We start from the raw sequence: 20637 nt of genomic DNA on the forward strand, positions 1-20637 counted from the left end.
GATCACTTTTTCCTAGACAGAAAAATAGCAGAAGTAATGAACCAAAAGAAAAATTACAGATCTCAAATTAAACACCAGAGACCTATTTAAATTAAAAAAGTTATCCATTTATCACTATAAATTTGGCACTACTGTGCCAATATGGACTAGAATTTCAAACCTTCTGGTCAATGAAGCATAAAATAGATTGTCAGAAATACTGTCTGAAAACAACTGTCCCTGTGAAAAACATGATCTTTCATTTGTCACAAAAAAAAAAGTCAGAAAATTATAAAATTTATTCTGTTAAAGAAAAATGAACAGATGGTATAAGTACATTTACCCTTCCTTGGACGATCCATTTCTTCTTCTTTTTCTTTATATTAACAAGTCTAAAGCAATATTCCACCTTGATCCCTCTGTCTCTTTTGATCACTTTTTCCTAGACAGAAAAATAGCAGAAGTAATGAACCAAAAGAAAAATTACAGATCTCAAATTAAACACCAGAGACCTATTTAAATTAAAAAAGTTATCCATTTATCACTATAAATTTGGCACTACTGTGCCAATATGGACTAGAATTTCAAACCTTCTGGTCAATGAAGCATAAAATAGATTGTCAGAAATACTGTCTGAAATATGAATCCACTGAAAAAAAATGCTTGAAAATACCTAAGATAATTTAAGAGAACATAAATTGGCTGAATATACCTCTAAAGAGTCTCTATCTCTCTTTCTCAATTCATAAATGGCTTTCTTCTAGGTGACTGTTTCACAGAAGTAGTAAAAATAAGCTTCCGATTTCTACATTTAAAAATGCTGTACAATTTCGTGGTAGAACAAATCACTTATCTGGAAATTATTTACTCTGCAATACAAACTAATAGCAAAATAGGAAGCTTTCCTCCACACTGAAGCCCTATTCTCAGAAAATTCAGGAGGCCCATGGTGTGCTAACCATGATGTCATACATTACTGCAGAAAACGTAACTTCTTGTCACGAAGAGGCACACTGAATTTTCTTTTTTGTGGCTGTAACTCAAAATGGAATTAAAAGAGGACTTAAAAAAAAAAAATCATGCTCCTTACACTACAGTTGAAAATAATCATCCCTCGACACAGATCTAAATTTTGGTCAGCCTGAATTCTACTGCTCCACATTAAAGCTCATTAAGGATGAGGCTGGCTACACCAAGTTGCAACAATTCCCTTGCCAGCTTGGCTGACTTGGCTAGATAACCCCCTTAGGCCTGCTTCCAGGGTACCAGGACAAAACCAGGTTAATGAAGTGCTGTGTACCCCTCTTAGTTGCCATTTTGGCTGAGATGGTTTTGGCTCTGCTGACACTGTTGCATGGCTGGGCTACTCTTCTGTTTGCAATCATCCTTTCGTTATTAAATGAGGATGATGCAGAACTAAAAAAAATGCAACGCCAAAATAAGAGCAATTGCATCAAGAAGGAAAAGGGTAACAAATATTATTCTAACGTTATGCGTTCCCTACTACCAACAATAATTAGAAGAGCAAGCTTTGAGTTCCTTTTTATCCTTCATTAAAAAAGATCACAAGCTAATCTGTTGATACACTTAATGAGGGAAAAAGATATCTATCTATTCTGACTGTATTTTCTCCTTTAAGAATAAGAAGAAACATGTCTGGAATTATTTTTTAATAAGCCAAAGTTCACAAGGAAAGAAACAGCAGCTGCATTCATATTGACAAATATCAGAGGCTAGACTCAGAACACCCAACTGTGCTTTCTTTCAAAACACCGACAGTCTCCAACACAGAATTCCTGAATTTTGTAAACAATCTCTCACCTTTGTTTGGACCAGTGGAGAAGAGGGACTGATGAGGGAAGCATACGAATACACTGCAAAGACATTGGAGTCACTGCCACAGGAAGATGGCAATAACACAAAGTTGAACCAACCCCGCTTCACATGGAGAGCCAGCACATGGAGAGACGTGTTATTTGCAGCTGGAAATGGGGGATGTCTAACTGCTGACAGAAAAAGAGCTGATGGCCAAGTAGATGGAAAGGGAATGAAACAACTGCAGGCACTCCAACACTTCAAGCTTTTTGTGTCATATTTCCTCCCTTTCTCCCCCAAACGCATTCAGTCCCTGTAACCACACAATACCCAGAACACTTTGGTCCAAACCATTTGCCAGGTATGGAATCAGGGAAGATTGGGTTTGGGGTTTTGTTTCCTCACTGAGCCCAACTGTTGAAGATCTGGTAGCTTTGTGCATTATTTACAGTGATTCAGAGGGAGGGTTGTAGGAAATAAGATTAATGTTGATTTGAAAGTCTAAGAGGCAAGCTGGGAATGAGTATCCCACTGCAGCTTTCAGCCCATATTCAGAGGCAAAGACATTCAATAATTCTTAGCAGTAAGCCCCGGGACTGTAAATATAATGGCAATCTAAAATCTTCATGAGTTTCCATTTAGTATTCTTACATCGTGAGTAGAAATGTGGTATTTACCAGTGATTGATATCCGAGGAACATAATCTGTCTTACACCAGGTTATTTATTTATACATGAAGAGTCCTGCAGCTCTGCCTGGAGACAGAGCAGAAGCGTATATATGCCCTGTACTCGGTGCCAAACTGTGACCTTCTATCTAAAATGTCTTAGGTGGTGCATCTTCACTCAATCTTATGGCCAAAGAAATGGCTTACTCATGTTAGTAAAAAAATGTGGCCAAGAACTCCTGTCTCCTCCTCCTAGTTCAGATTCCCTCATGGCTGGGATTCTTCTTGAACCTAAAAACAACCAGCAGTATTTTAAACATATCTGCTCAGTTCTCACTGCTGTATCTGCAAACAAATCAAACAGTGAACTCCAGAACACCACACACACGAGCATGCTTAAAGTCAACTCTTACTCTTTTGCTTGAAAAAAAGACGGAAGCATATTTGCAGTAGTGCAACGCTCATTATTTGTATGGCCAACAGCATTTCAAAATTATTAGCTGCTAAGAGGGTAACTGGGTCCATTCTGAATATTAAAAGTTTGTTATTTAAAATATTATGACTTTTAGATTAAGGGGTGATTCCTCAGTAAATTCCTAAGTAAATTGCACTAGTGGCAAGGATTCATCCTCAGTTTTCCCTTCCCTTGATGAAAGCATCAAACACAGAATTCCCACACATCCCTTTTCACCATATAAAAGGGCAATATCCACAGAGATGTTGTTGCGGGTTATGTTGTTAATGTTTATAAAAAATTCTTCAGTGATGAAAATTATTTTATAAAGTCATATTCATATACGCCATGTTATCCTTCCATTCAAAGTTCAGAAGGTTACAGTTCTGAAAGTCAGGCAAGCCTTTTGTTTCTGCATCACGGTTATTCCTGGGAGAATCATAGGAATAATTGAGATAAAAAAATAAATAAAAGTTTTAATCTTGAAATACCTCAGACTTCAGAAACATGCCAGTCTACCTGAACTCACATTAATATATTTGGCACCTGTGAAATTACCATCAAGCTCCTTCAGGGCATGCTGCTGTATGGGGTATCTTTATATGCACATCTTCAGGCAAGGACTTGATCTCCCTGTGATTGATAGAGGCACTTACCGCAACGGAATCATAATCGAGACCGAGGTCCTCTGGAGAAATAAGAACAAATAATAATGACAGTAATGCTTTAATATCCTACTAAGCAAGAATAATCTCTGCTTTCTTGTAACTTAACATTTTTCCCTATCATTTGCATCCATAAAATGTTGAGGCTAACTGGTATCACTATGACCACACTCTGGTCATCTGCAGAATACCAGCCATAATAAACAGCAGGATGATGAAACAGCATACTCCTTCAACAAGTCTGGGGGGTTTTTGTATGAATATTTTTGGAGTTGAAGACCTTACCTGTGAAGCAGAAAGGAGAAGCTTGAAAGAGCAAAGGACAATTTTATCATTCCGAGAAAGCAAGAATCCCAGCATTTTGGACCACGACTGTATGTGCTTCCTGAAAACAGATGCATTTGTGAAATCTGGGAGGACAGGGGACTATGAGAACATGTAAAGATTTTTGTGTTTGGAGGTATACAAAACGTGTTGGTTTGGGCCAGTGGGGAACGGCAGTTGAAAAGCTAGTGAAGAAAGGCTGGGTAAGGGGCTGGATTTAGAAAAAGAAGGGTTGAATTACTGGGGGAGGGAGAGAAGCAGTTAACACTGATGCAAAAGGATTTGCACTTCTCTCAGCCCTGTGTTCAGTCTGCAGTTTATGGACACGAGTGGCTGGAAGAAAAATAATAATAATTAAAAAAAGCAGCTTATTCCACTTTTGGGTGCTAAGCACCTCAAACAGATGGGAAAAGGGAGAAAAGGAAGCAGGACAAATGGACAGGGCAGACTCCTACACCCAGTAGGAAATAGAGAGCATGCAAGAACAGGGCATCCTACCAAACACATAAGATGATTTGTTGTCGCCCTCCTCCTCTGAGGTCCACAAGACACCCACATTCCCTGCTAACCCCTGTAAAATGCAGATAAGACACACTGTTTGATGAAGATAAAGTCCAGATCTTTCAAAGTAAAAACATAACAACTAAACATATAAATATTATATGGCAAGGAATATACCAACAGTAAACAATTCTGTTGATGCAATGCAATTTGTAATCTTATTTGTTCATTTTGGAACAACATGTTTGTTCAGAGCCTGCAATAAACAACCAAATGTTCTTTCATCAGAAAGTGCAAATCAACCAAGTTAGTTAAGAACTATTCTAAGAACACTTAATAGCATCCAGGTTCAGTGACTGATTTTCTATTTTAAGCAGGAAGAGAGGTACAGCACAAACAGTCTGCAGGATAAAAGCCTGACAGCAAAACCTCCACACATACCAAAGAAAATAACATGTCTATGACAGCTACAACAGCAGCAATTTTCAGCTTCTTACACTACTCATGCAACACACTTCGCAGTCATCCCTCTTGCATAAATCTGTACGCTACGATTTGGCGTTCCAATGGGTCAGTTTGTATGCTCCGTATCTGCAAATGAGCCAGATAATACAGAATGTGAGAAGTGATTTGTGCTATCAGTGACATCAGGAGTTTTGCAGCTGTAGTTATTAACAGATATTTTTTCATCCAGCAGCATCAACTAAAATCAATCATTCTGATAACTAGGCATGGCATGAGCTGTCCGCCCTGTCATTTCAATCTGATTAATCGCATGTACACAGACCTTTACCTTAAAGGAGCAATTGTTCACATTTAATCACAAAGATACATTTGAGCATACCATCACAGATTACTGAATTTAAAGTGCAATTTATGTCTTATATTTTGGCAAATAAATTTATGATAATATGGCTTTGGCATATAGATGTATTGTTTCATTCATTTTACAAACATTAAAATCTAAGCTAATGTGATGTACTTTGAATCATTTATCACATCAGATTTGCAGCTTTTGAAGCTTCCATTATACACATATCTTTATCTGCAGATTTATCCTAATAACCCAGGTACAGGTAAATTATTAGTTATTATGTCTTCTTCAGGCTGTGCTTGCTAGACAGTAGGTATCATCTTCATCATAGATGAAACTTGACTCCATTTTACCTGAACATCCTACATTCTGTTAACTTGTCCTCCTTTTGTTCCAATTTTCCTTTTTAATCTTGGAACAAAGCACAGCTCTTCCCTCAAGAGTTATGCAGGAGTTGTTCTTTCTCTTTTGGGTTTTGGGGTGGTTTTTGGTTTTTTTTCTTTGGGTTTTGGGGGGTTTTTTGTTGTTTTGTTGGTTGTTTTTTTTTAATTTGTTTTGTTGGGTTGTTTTCTAAAGGAAAGGCATACAAGATAGTCCTTACACAAGCATAAAACTCTACAAGTTAAAGCAAACTGCTCCAGCAAAAACACACTGTTGTGCTAAAAACAAGTTGAATTTGAGATTTCCCAAACTGGTAACATACTAGAATCTGCTAGAAACATCCCACGTTCTAGATACACTTCTTGACTAGGCCTAAGCACACAAAAGCATTCAGTTGTCCTGGGGTCCACCACTATTCAGCAAACCACACAGGCGTATGCTTCACTTTCAGTTCAGACGCCAATGAAATTTAAGTATGTGCTGAAAATTGAGTATAACCTAAGTGTTCTGCTGATACAAGTGGACCAAACCATAATCTTTGGCTCTGCTGCTAAACTGAAGTCATACGTAGCAGACAACTGTGTTATTTGTTATGTGTATCCAGCAGGTGACTCCTTAAGCTTTTAGATTCTTTAAAAGTATAAATTTGCCAACATTTCCCAATCGGGTCTATTTTTCTGAAGGGTCAGATCCATATGCTAGGAATTAATTTTTTATTTACTTTTTCTACAGTTGATAGTTCTTATGCTTTACAATATGTACTTTTTCAAAGACTGTTGTGCTTGAATCTATACATGAATTGCCTGATCAACATTTTTACATTTTACATTTAAATAAGTACATTTAAAAATAATTTAATAAATATTTTATTCAAATAAGGGAAAACATTATTAGTCAAAAATATAACACAATGGATATAAACTGGACCTTTCTTTCATTTGTAGCCCAATGTATGGGAGGCCCCCAAATGCCCAGCTTCTGTTCTGACTGCTGCCCAGCTGGGCTGTCCGAAAAGGACCGGTTGGATATGTTGATGAGCAACTAAACACTTGCAAGAGAAGAGAAAGCATTCTTCTGCCAAAGAATTTTGAAGAGAAAAACGAAAGCATTGGAAGCAACCAAAGAGTTGTTTATGTTTAAATAAATTGCAGAGACATAGATTCATGAACAGAGTGCAAGCAATTACACAAAACTGCACAGTGCATTTATTTCCTCAGCCCTGAACTGGGATATAGAAGGAGATTGCTTTCTACCACGTCATGCACCAACAGTATATACGTTATAACACTTCCAGAGGTTCAATCATCACTCAGTAAGGCAATCAACAGTAGCTAGGCAGAATGAAACAGGAGTGTAATCGCCTCTAGAAACTTCAATGTAAGTGCCCCTTAAGACACAAAAAGCTGACTTTTCAAAACATTCCTCCTCATCATGTCCTAAAGTATTTTTCAGAGCAAGAACAATTGTTAATATTATCGTACCCACCCAGTTTAGCAGCAAAACACTATCACCTTTGGTCTTGATGTTGCAATGCATCTTTATCAAGTAGAAACAGGTATCAAAGAACCGGACAGGAACCTGTATTTTGTGCAGTGTATCTTATGGAGATAATACTACAGCAAGTGGTTTTGAATCTTCATTTGGCTCTGGAAAAAAAGATTAGAGAGAGGATTTTTGTACATATAGCCACACACAAATTAGGAATCTAGAAAATGCAACTGCAGATCACAACACTAGTCCGTCTAGTATGTAGCCCATCTCCACAGCTGCTAGCATCGAGGAACATGCAAAATACCTGTCATTAAGTAAATGAGGAAAAAATCTCCCAAGCCACAGGTTGGGTCCGCACCATTGTCTTTAATAGCTACTAATTAGCTAGTTCTCTGTTGATTTTCCAGGCCCTTTTAAAATCAGTTTGTACTTTTGACTTCCCCAAAAAAAAAAAAAAAAAAAAAAAAAAAAAAAAAGAGTAGAGAGATGCATTCCACTTTTTAAATTCTGTAGTTTGGGGGTGGAGGGAAACTGCTGGGTTTTTTTCCCCCCTGGTTCCTATGGAAGATGATGAACAGCTAGTCCCTACTTATCTCCTCTGCAGCAATCATCTTTGTATTCACCTCTACCATGGCACTTCCCACATATGTACCTCTTCTATGCTTAAAAGTTCCAGCCTGTTCAGCCTTGCCCTCATATAGAAAGTCATCTGGGTACACTTGCTTGGGTTTTTTTCTTAAGAAAATTTGATAAAGAACTGGAGAAAAACTACTCTGAAATTCCAAGTAAATTAGAACTATGTTTCCCTCTTCAAAAGCTGAAAAGCAATGTTAACTATTCCGCACTACACCACATTTTATTCATTTGATTTATTTTCAGTACTATACCACAACAGCCCTCTGGAAGAGCTCTCAAACATTTGGAATTTATCACCTTAATGTTTTACTGAATATTCTGTTGTTATGAAAAAAAGGCAAAGAAGAACTATCAAAATCATCTTTTTGAAGACAAGATAATTTCAGCCTTTTTTTCTTTCTCCTTTTAAAAATAGTTTTCATGCTCAGATTTTTCTGTATTCTCTCCAACATTTTTGTGTGAAGCAGGTTGATACAATATTGCACTGAGCATTTCAAACACCATTCCTACCACTGATTTAAAAAGGCATATTAACAGGTTTTGACTTCTTTATTCCCATTCCTTGTATCTCATGCTGTATCCCTGACTTTCCCCCCTGTAATTAGAAGATTGACCTGCCCTGACTTACAGCAAAAAGCAAACAGCACAGAAAACAGGACATGAAAGGTTTCCTTCTCTCTACTTGAGACCTCACAGTTGGTCAGGAGGCTCCTAACTTAGGGTTTCCATATGTAAAAACATGGAAATAAATAATAAATATACACACAGTGAAGAGTAAACACGAGTGGATAATTCCTCTCACCACACACAAAAAAAGTAATTTTTTAATGTAGTAATGCATTTTTAGCCTCTTGAAAAGAAATACTTGCTTTTATTATAGAAATTTAGTTCAAAGAGTTGAATGCCACGAGACATCATAGAAGTCAGGAACTTCAATGGGCCTTTTCTTTTTTCCCCTGATCATCAAAAGTATCCTTCCAGAAAGGAGCCAAGTAGGTATCCATTAACTGGGTAGGACGAATTTCTCTCAACAGGCAGATTACTTTGTTGTCATCCAAAAAAAATATTTCTGTAATTTCCTGTGAATAGCATAGTACAGCCAAAACAGGACACTGAAGACAGAGCAGTGGCTTCATGGATTATGAAATATGTTACTCGCGCAGCAAAGGCCCTTGACTTTGCAAGGAGGAATGAGGCAATTTGCCCGGTCATGATTTTCTTCGCTGACTAATTAGATTATATCATGAGGGTTTGGGGGGTGGAGGGTTGTTTTTAAATATGTTTTAAATGGCCACTGCACACTCAAGATCAATTTCTGTTCCTTCATTTTTTAACTTCTTATAATAAAAACAAAATTCAGATACAAAACACTACATCTTCTCAGTTGGGCTGATCCTTTTTGCAACTTCTAGCATATAAATATACTTCACCTGTAAAAGAACATATTTCCCCTCGTCAGAGAAAACAAATTTACCAATAATGCAGCTATATTTTGATCAACTAAAATTTTATATGATTCGATTTGTAGAAGGAAGGTTTAAAATTTTAAAAGGATTTCTGGCTCTCTCTGAGCAGCTATAAATGTGGCCAACACAATGTTCAACATATTCATGTAAGTACGGCCTCCGCAAGACTATAATGCATTTTTTCAAGAATACACTTTTCTGAATGTGCCTAGTGTCAGATTGTATCTTATCTGTAACTGTCATATTTATTTTAACTCATTTCAGAAATGGGAGTACATTTAGGAAACAAGGAAAGTTGAATTTATCAGAACTGAATCCAATACATTAATACGGTCTAACTAATAATTGAGGAATATTAACTACCATCTATTGCTGCCATCCTACTCCAGTCTGATGCAGATCATGCAGATGCCATGCAATTCTTAGAGCTTGAACATGTTTTCTCCTATTTAGTGTATTTCAGGAAGTCAACATTGTAACCATTTTCTAAAAAAATCCCATGGGGGGGGGGGAAATTTTTTTTTTTTTCCTTTTTTAAATATACTGATTTTCTCTAGATTCTGTTAAAGACTTGTCACAAGAAAAGAAATAAAGAAAGAAGGTGATGCTCTGAATTCTGTCATCATGCCCTCTAATGCCAAGCCCCTAGACACAAAGATGTCAGAAAGGAAGGTTCTTACTGATTTAATACAATGACTAGGCAGAGAAGAGATTAAAACAGAACAGAGAAAAATTCTCAGAACCTGTAATCAATCTTAATATTGAAAAAAATAATAAAAAGGACCAGATCCAAAACAATATTTTAAAATAAGGTCACTAAGATGCATATTGTCTCATTAACTGATATGGTGTATACACCAAAAATACCCTACTAAGAATATAGTAATAAAAAACTAAAAATTGCATGGTATGCTTTAACTGCTTTCAACTGTCAAGTGAGACATGGAAGGTCAGATGGGTCTGAAAGCATATATAAATTTTCTATTTTTTTTTCTTTGCTATATATTTGCAATTATGACAATTAGCTGAATTCAGCTTTGATAACAGAACTGAAATCAAAACATTGTGCATACAACATATTGCTATAAATCAAGAAACACAGGAGCTGAGCAGGCCTTTTCTTTTAGTTACGTAGCAGTGATATGGTCATAATTGACATTTTTGTCACGTTGCTGCGTAGGTCCCAGTTTGTGCTGCATAAATGCACAGAAATTCAGCTGCATTTCACCACTCTCTTCCCCTACCTGCCATTTTGCTTTCTGTTCTCTTCCTCTCTGTCTCTTCCTTCCAGTCTTTCATCATATGTGAGAATTCAATGTTTCTCCTTCAGCTTGTTGACAGGAAAAGAGAGGCTATAGTGTCTGCGGACTACATGATCCTGAACAAAGATCAGTGCAATTGCAATCAACATCCAGATAAGGTCCTCTAATATCATTCCGAATATGAAGCATAATTTAAATCACAACACTGCTAATGCTGAAGTTAAAAACAAACAACCACCGCCTTAAAAAAAAAAAACAACACCACCACAAACCAAAACTCAGAACATGTTATGAAATGACAGAATGAGATGTGATTTATGCTCTATGTCTAGTTCTAATTTTTATAGACTAGATTTGAGATAGGACACATCAACCATATTAATATTCAAGTCTATCCCTTTAAGTATCACACAGTCACTAATCAGAGCTGAAGGGGACTGAGCTTTTCTCACAGTATTCATAGTCATTTTAAAATGACTTAATTTTAAACTATTTTGTATTCAAAACACTTTTCTTTATCTGGCATGTAACCCCTACAGTTCAAGTAGTTAAACAAACAGCATCTAATCTGATATTCTGTAAAATTAATTTCAATAGAACAGCTGATGAAAACCAGAAAGGTTTCAGTATTTTATAGGTATTTCTAAAGCTCACCCCTCCAGAATTAAATCTTCATAGCAGCCACTTCATAAACAAGATATTTTCTTTTATGAGGTGTTACTTACATATGCAGTAGAATATATTTCACAGTACACCTGGTTGTGCTATTAACATATAAGCATATCTTTAAAAAAATTAAAATTACACTTATTGAAAAGCAAAGATTCCATCAGCACATTACAGAGCAATCATGGTACCCAAAACCAACCAGCACCCCTGGCACCACAACGCTCATACACAGGTTCTGTTTAGCAGCAATGTTTGCTTCACAGAGTTATCACCTCTCACCCATCTGAAACTCTCAGCTAAGCTTTTGCTTTTACAACAGCCCCACTGACACTGTGTCTACTGGATTTTTAAATCACCACGATTTACTGATTCCTTTGTATTTTAGTCTTTTTTTTTTTTCTCTGATAATACAATTCAGCTCGTCTTGTCACACTTGAATTGCCCAAGATAATCCTTGCTTTCCCAGGCTGTCATTGCTTACCAAACAGAATTATGGGAGTGCCAAAGGAGGCTTTTTCCAAGTCCTATTCAAACATGTGGAATAACAAGACTTTTGCTTTTGAACGTCATGTAGAAATTTAAAGCACCTAAGAAGATGAGACAAAACTTATTATGGCAACATAGAAAGAGACAATATGAATACCTTAGCTATTTTTAGCATTCCAAAAGCAATTATTTAATCTTTTATGTATACTGGGCCCAGCTTGAAGATACATCTTCCCATCAGCTTCAGGTGGCTTTGCACAGGGCCGATGGAAGTGGCACAAGGTCATCCCTCCACCTCAACCACAGCAGCACATATGCGCAAGAGAGCTCTTACTCATCAGCGTATGTTTTGTTCATTCAAATGACTCAGCGATGCCACGCTGTACTCAAAATGGAGTGACAAAAGCCTGGGCTGATGCTACCACAGAATAGAGCCTCTGAGGATGGAGATGGCCGTGAGAGCAGTTCAGACCAAACCTCTCCCTGCCCCAGCAGTGTTTAAGCAAAATCCTCCTATCCATCCAGTTGAGAAAAAGGAGAGGAAATTCACAATGCTGAGCTAGGAGAAGACTGAGGGAAGTATGTTTACAGGCAATGAATGCATACGGCACTTACACTAAGAGCACTAATGGACCCTCGGAGCAGATACCAATGCACACAGAAGTAGAAGGGCCAGCTTGTCTCTGAACTACCCTTTCAGATGCATTAAAATCTAATGGAATACATCAGTCCTGCCACTTTTCTCCATATTTATTTCTGGTTCCACTTATAGAAGGAGGCAAGTTCCTGTGGCAGGAGTCTCTCCCTCCCTACTTTTCCACCATTACTTGTCAAATCACACACAGACTTCATTACGGCAGAAGGAAATGGGCAGTGAGAGCCTTCCAAACCTGGACAAGAGACATACAAACCCTTCTAGGGCTTCCTAATTTCTCAGTGCAGCCTATAGTACTGGCATTTTGACATGAGTCTCTGGCATATATGTCTTCTCTCTTGAAACCCACTTTCACCCACCTTCTCTCCTTTTTGCTGTCTGCTTGGGCAGAGAGCACAGCACTCCCTGAAACCCCTTACACTGTAGGAGGACAGCAGCAACCACAGAACACATTGCAGACGTTAAATAAAATTGGAAGAAAATAAACCTTTTCCCTCTGAACTTCTAGAAGAAATAAGAATTCAGAAGGGAGGAAGATGGTAATATGTATAAGAGCACTTACTGCTTTTTGAGGATGTCTTTTACCATGTTTCCACCTTAGAGCAAACCAGTCAATATACTTCTACTTTTCACTGAAGCTACAGAAGCCTCACATTCCTGTTCCCTCAAAGGTGCTGGCCTTCATGGATACATTGGCTGTACTTGCTTTGTCCCATGAATTTGGACGCTGGTAACTCTCCCTTCAAAATCAATGCTATGTAGACCCTTTCTCACACCAACGGTAATAAGTTATTTTAGGGGGTATAAAGCATTTGGAGGTGAGAGAGACTTCCCTGACAGCCCACACGGCTGCCAATCTTCAGTGCGTTCCTGTGATTCCACCCACAAAAACAGTCTCGAGAGGCCAAGTTTTCCAGCAACACCTCATTTCTTCCATGCAGAAGCCCCATCTCCTGGTGAGGAAACCCTGCTTTGTCAAGAAACGGCTTCTTCAACCTTCAATTTCTCATGCCTTCACCATACCGACATTGGCTCTTCACAACTGAGAAGTGTTTCCCTTTGAGTCACTTTTCCTATGTTATTTTGTTCCCTTATAGATTGTCTATTAAATTGTCAGCTCAGTCACAGAGGAGCAACTTTGTGAACAGTTGTAATAACAAAAATCACTCCAATGCCAGTGTTCCCTCCATATGCATACCAGTGGGGTTTACGTTATGCTCATAAAAAAATTGTTGCAGCTTTCTTGTATATTTTCCACAGAAACTGGGAAAACATACGTATCATCTAATCCAATAAAAGAAAAAAAAATATATACTCCAGAAGCTGTCCCTTAACCCATCTTACGGTTTGACTGCTCTGTTATTTATGCTGCTTTATACTTCTCATCATGGTGGTCTAACCCTGTCCGTGCCATTGGGCTGGTGCCAGGTACCTCTACAAGCCCCACATGGAGGCATATCACAGCAACCTCCCCTCAACTGCATGCCGCACTCGTGAATGGGGATCAGTGCCCAAACTTGCATAAGAATATCGAGAGGCATCCGACAGCTGTTAGATTTCACAAAGTTTAGGTGATGACACTTCCCCCCCACCTTCCTCACCTGTGCGAGACCAGAGCAGAGGAGCCAGGCTGGTTGGTTAGACCACACTGACAAGATAAATGCATGTCCTTGAAAGATCTACAGTCCTATTGACGTCAAAAAGCAATGGATTGGGTCCCCTGTCAGACACAGAAAGCAGACATCTGCTTCGCTGCAAATGCAAAGAGGCATTCATTAAGTCAAGCATAGTCTTATTCCAAACCAAACACTATTAACATTTGAAGTGCTTAAAATTTTTAACTAATGTAAATTCTCTTCAAAGTCTCTTGATTTCCTGTGTTAAATAATGATAAATGGTAAAATCATGAATTTTATGATTTCTTATTATTTTATTGTTTAATTTGTTGCGACTTCTTGATACTTTCCCTGTGCTGCTCCCCCCTCCCCGTTCTATGCATTTCTCCCCCCTGCTGCGTGCATCTGCTGTGTGTGTCTCTCACTCGCTCTCTCCCTGCTGTGTACATCCACTATTTCTCCCCACCACTCCTATATGCATGTTTGCCATCTATCTCTCTCCCGCCTCCTGCTGTGCACATTCACTGCCTCTCCCCCTCCCCCAGTATGTGCATCCATCGTGCATCTTCCTCTGCTTCTGCTGTGCACATGAGCCTTTTCTCAGCAGCTCCTGCAGGCATTCATGCACACCCTCCCCTGTCAGCCTGTCCTCCCTCCTGCCCTCTCCTCTTTTTTCCAGCCCTCCTTTGCTTATCCCTTATCCCTGCTTATCTTCATCCTTTTCTTCCTTCCATCTTTTTGGTATTCTGGTTCCTTCTCTCTCCTTATCTGCACCACCCTTCTCTCGGTCTCCCCTTTGTACCATTTCTCTCCACTTCCCTCTGATCTGTTCTCAAAAAAAATGATTCTGCAGGAAAAATGTTCTGCTCTCATTTGCAGAGGTGTGCAAGCCTGCGTTGCAAACCATTCAGCACTGTGTCAAATCTAACGGTAGTCGGCTTAATTTGCAGAAGAATCCTTGCTTCCTACCAACAGGCACACAGGGTAAAGTCTCCCAAAACACCTTCCTTGTCCTTTTTTTCCTCACATTACTGCACCATTGGGCTCATTTCCATGTAAAGCAAAGTAGTTAAGGTATCCCTGTGCGCACCTGTCAGGTTCTTATTCACAGGAGAAAAGGATCTGTTATGACACTGAGCAGAACTGTTGCAGTTTAGGTCACTACAGACTAAACACATGCATTAATTACTACAAAATAGCTCGTTACATATGAAATATTTTGGATGTTTATTGCCCCTGTGAGGGAGCAATCACTAATGCATACAACAATACAAAACTATAGAAACATTTCCCCTCTTTGACGGGAGGAGCAGGGATCATGTCAAGTCAGGAGAAGCGGGATATTACAGGCATCGGTTCTGGCCACGCAAGCTTAGTCCCAGGCATCCCTGAAGACCCTGCATGGTCAGGTGCCCCTGAGGTGGCCAGGCTGAAGTGAATGAGTTTTACAAGACAGGGAGCACCTCCCAGGCTGGTTGACCTTTTCTGGTTGATGACTGCTCCAAGCTGCTGCTTGTGATTGGCGTGGCAAGTTGCCAAATAATCCTGTGCAAGTTTAGTTCTACTATTTCCACACTGTTTTTCATCATTTTCTTCATAACAACTGCCTACTTAGGCTTTATCTAAGTTACATCCCTAACAACTACATAGCAACATACAGAAGGTCAAACTGTGGGCCTCCAACATCAGTCCAACTACTCTAGTTACATCAGCTTGGGAGGCCAGGACACTGACTCCAGCTGCAGAGATTTACATTTTCCAGCCCTCAGTGGCAGTTGTTACATGCACATATCTTACTCACCATTTAACAAACCCCTTTTTCCACATAATTCCCAAATCAATTACCACATGACCAAAAAAAAGGGTGAAAGTAGCCTTCCCTTCCTTTTACTCCTCCCTTCCAAATAACGCCAGCAGAAGAGGGACACAGAAACTACCAGATTTCTTGAAAGACAGGAGTTGAACTTATGCAACCACATTCATGTTTTCAACCTTCCTAAACAGGCTGATGAGTCCTGGTGGCCTGGCAGCCCTTGGGCTTTTACCTAGCCCAGCTCTCTACTACTGTGCATAACATTTTGCATAAATTTTTTTTCATAAAGTTTTCTTCCAACACCACCTTCAAGCTATTTCAGTCTCTTGTGCTGATCAGAAGGTAAAAACTTCCCTATTCTGTTTTTAGAAAACTTCTGATTTCCAGGCTTATTCCAAATTTATCACATCCATGTTATGCCAACTTGTTCATGTGTTAGTCTTGTCTTTTAGATTAAATGAACTGTTCTTTCCCCTGGAATGAAAAAAGAATATTCCGTCTCAGAGTTTGCTAAACCGAACTTACAAGTTTATTTCCTGACAGGTAAACAAAATTGTCGGTTAGCACTTCTAAAAGACACCTCTCCTTTGTGTTGAATAATGACAAACACTTCCTCTTTCTGTTCAGAATCAAATTCAAATCCATCCTATGATGTTTCATTTCCCTTTCCAGCTGATGTATGATAATAATGAATTAGTCATTCAGTGATCAGCTAATTGACCCAACTCCTTCTTCCTCCTTATCAGCAAGTTTCATCAACTTGCTCTCACTTTCAGTGCCCAAATCACTTGAGGAAAAATTTGACTGATCACATCATCCTTCAGTAACTCTACTACTGACAACTACACAACCCTGTACTTTCTCATTCAGCACAAACCAGTGTTGTTTCTCATTCAGCTAATCACATATTTTACTCATACTGATCCCCAGTTATCCAGTTCTGACTATTAATATCCAGATATTAATTTCCAGATATTCAGTACAGACAGATGACGTCAACCACACCTCCTTGGCCTAGAAATTCATTAATGTTAGCAAAGAAACATATCCTCTCTGCCTGGCATAATGCACCTTTAGTAAACCCCCACAGCATTTATCCCACTTTGCATTCTCTTCAAGCCTTACATAATTATATTTCATGTAGACTATGTTCTATTGGCTTGCTGAGGCTTTGCTTAGATTTTTCTTTTGAGAACATATGCAATAGATTTGCTATATGCTCACAACTAACTTTGTTACTGGTCCTACAATAACATGTACTAGTTCTTTCCCAAAGTCTAGGATGGAAATTATGCAATCTTTGGGGGAAAAAAATAGTTAATTTTCACTTTGGTTCTGCTGGCTCCCACTTACATGCCTAGCCTGCTCGACTTCCACTTCCACTTATGCAAGTTAAAGCCTAGTCTAGTGACGTCTCCTTTGTCACTTTTGTTCATCATGACTCTGCAGTTATCTATTTTGTTTGGGATTAAAGTCCCAGGCACCTTGCTAAACCCCCATAGACCTCCTCAGGTGCATCCTTCTCATCCACAAGCAAGACTGCTGGAGCTCCTGAACACTCTGCTCCCCCAGTCCCCTGAAATACGACAGAGTCATTTCGCAGGCAAGGAAGGTGTTCTTGGTTATATTACTCCCACACGTCTGCAGTACATCAAACCCAGAAGCATTAACAAAACGCTACCAGAGACTGGTGTGTGAGAATGCATACGTTCATGATACAGGCATGCACATGTATCCCTGCACCAAAGCCTTGTTCAGGTTTTCTAGATCATCAACTACTTCAAAATAGATCGGAACTACAGTGTTCCCACCTGTCGGTTCTGACTCTAAACTCAGCTAAATAGTTACTTCTCCAAAACCTGTGGCCAAATCTATAGGTTTTTGTCAGTCTTCTATTATTGTGGTACTTTACCAGACAGATTGGAAGTACTTGCGCAGCTCCTGACAAATTTTATTGAACCATATGTGAGCTGGTAAGACAGTCGGTAAAATATTCCCCGATATTAAATTCAATTTACTTTTCTTCCATCACAGAGAGCATGCTAATCTTCTTTTTTAAATGAGGCAGAACTTTATATTAAAATGCATAATCACACCTGCTCTACATTTTGTATTAAATAAGTACATTTTGTTTTAAGATTGCATGATGAATGTCATTGTAGCAGGAGGAAATTTTGGCAGTTGCACAGAAAAAAGGCATGAAGGATTTAGTGCTTCAAAAATGACCTGGGATTGAGAAATAGGCTCAGTTGCTGAATACCTCTGTGAAAGTGATCAACACAAAAATGGATAACATCGCCACTGACATTTTTATCACACAGTTTGAGTGTTGACACGCCAAAGAGATAATAAGAATGGTCCAAAAGATCAAAAGTTCCTGTTGCAGGCTTTCTGCACTTTCAAGGAGATGATGGTGCATCAGTTTATACTTGGTTCGGTATTTGGAAATACTCTTTCTTTCTTTATTCAAAGAACTTCAAGATTCATCTACATGACTTCTAATGAATAGATTCTACAAAGAATCACAAAATAGGCAGGTCCATACCTACACATAAAAGCTTAAAAAGTGAATTAGGATATTTCTAATGAAAAGCACTTTATAAACATGAAAGAACAGCAGGAAAATATTAGGGATATTCTCTTCTACATAAAAATACCTGCAGTATTTTTGCTACCTTCCTAAATTTAAAAACTCCATTTGTATTTTAAAGAATAAGCCACCACCATATCCCAACAAGCCTAAAAGTAATTTTATCTTGGTCATCTAGAAACAGGTCAAAACAGTTCTGAATTTCCTGCCTTTTTTGGCAAACAAACATTCTTCATCTGAGAATAAATTTCCATGCCCTGACGGAATAAGCTGCTCACAGGAGAGTGATCTAACAAAAATGACTGAGGCTCAGGATATGAATGTAAAACTGATTGCTTGACCTGCTCTGTAACACAGCTCATATCATGCATATGCACCTGAGAAGCTATTATGATTTGCACATCTTCTGTCTGAATGACTGCCATCCTATCTGTAATAACTTTACCAGTTAAATCACCATCTGTTTCACAGGCTTTCTAATGTTTATATCTCCCTTTTCTGTCCTAGAGAAAGAACAAAATTGTTTTCCTGTATTGTATGAGAAGAAGTATCCCTGCACTCAGCTGGAGAGCTAAGCTAACATATCTTAACTATCTCTATCAAACCAAGACACAGATTTTAACATTCAGACGAAATGAAACCCATGATCCTGCTTTCCTTATTGAAGGCAAGACAGTCCAAGAAACACATTACATATTTTCTTCCTCCTTCCATTCCATTTGGTAAATTTTCTTAAACACTAAAGTAACAGGTGATAATGAATGCACAAGAAACAGATCCCTGACACGTACCAATAGAAATGACACAGCATTTACAAGCATCCCATGTAGGTCCTAGGTCAACATAACCAGAGGAAATTGGGATGCTCCCGGCTAAGTTAGAAACTCCAGGTTCTGTCCTCCACAAAATCGTCAACTGGAGGTTGAGTAGGCTCCATACTGCTATTCAGTTCTTCGTTATTAAAAAACAATTTAAAAAACCCAACCAAAACCAAAAAAGCCACAATGACCTAACCTTGTCTACAGAACTCAAGGAAACAGGACACATGCATCTCCACCATCAGGAGAGTCCATAATCTCATTCCGTACATTTTTACTACACAATTATAAATGCAGTCAAAGCTGGCATCTGCTATAGGTAGCTCAGAGATGATTCTGTGCAGGTCAGAGGCTTACAGAGGCCTGGCAGAAGGGGGCTCAAAGGCAACTTTTGCAAAGGATGTCTCAATGTGGATTTGCAGAAGCATTCTGGCACAGTCAGAATCGCTATTCAGCTCCCAGGACCCTGGATTAAAAAGTCAGAATAGAGATCACAGTGACTATATATAAAATCTTTCACACTGGACAAGACTAAGATTAATCAGTTTGTCTCTTTATTCCTCTCCTGGACAGAGTCAGAATCTTTTGGGTTTTGTTAATGCTGAAAAGAAAGTGTTACTCAATTAAAATGACAAATATGCATTAGAAACTGACCACTTACAAAAGCAGCTTCGGCAGTGCTTCTGTATCCTGCTCTATTATTCAGCTTTACTGACACAAAGAAAAATTGCTTTCCACTAGTTGTTCGTCATAGTCTGCTCTCTTCCTTCCCCATGACAAGCAGTTCAGAGAGTTAGCAATATGGTGCCATCTATCAGGAAGCACAGCAGCAAAACAGTTGTGAAATCATTTTCCTAATGCACATACACCCTTAGCCCTCCCCTTCCTCCCTCTCTCACACACCTCTCTTCTGTCAGAAAGATTTGAAATTTGCTGGGACCTGCACCCATATCCGGGATGGATAAATTTGTCAAGTAAAACAACTGAGCAACAAGCCCATGCTGTCCACACCACAGTTCGACCCTCTTCAAGCTGATAAAGAGCCTTCACAGCTTTTAGTTGATAACATAGAAATATAGGCTTACTGCTCGTTACTGCAACACTGAGCCATGCTGGCAGAAAAGCCAACAGCCCAGGAAACCCTTGTCCGAGCCCAAGCAACACGGGGCAAAACAACAGAATGGCACGGCAATCACAAGGAGGAGTCCCAGCAGCACGTTCCGTCCTTCCCTTGCCCCAAGGTGGGGTTACCTGCCCTTTCCCCAAAGGCTCCCTAGCCTTTTATTAAAGGATCTCCAATAGCATTATCTTCACAACCTCCCTTCACACACACAACTACTAAGCGATAGTAACCTCTTACTTTGAGTCAGCTTTACTGCAGCCGTTAACCAAAAATGTTCCCAAGCAGCCAAGCAGGAGATAAAGCTTTCAAAAGAAACCTCACTGGCAGCAGTTGCAAAAGTTACTGGCACAGAAGGAAGATAACAAGATGGGTACTAATTCAGAGCAAATTTTGGCCAAAATTATTTCTAAAA

This window comes from Egretta garzetta, unplaced genomic scaffold (genome assembly GCF_000687185.1).
Source record: "Egretta garzetta isolate BGI_Z169 unplaced genomic scaffold, ASM68718v1 scaffold38, whole genome shotgun sequence".
Lineage (NCBI taxonomy): Eukaryota > Metazoa > Chordata > Aves > Pelecaniformes > Ardeidae > Egretta > Egretta garzetta.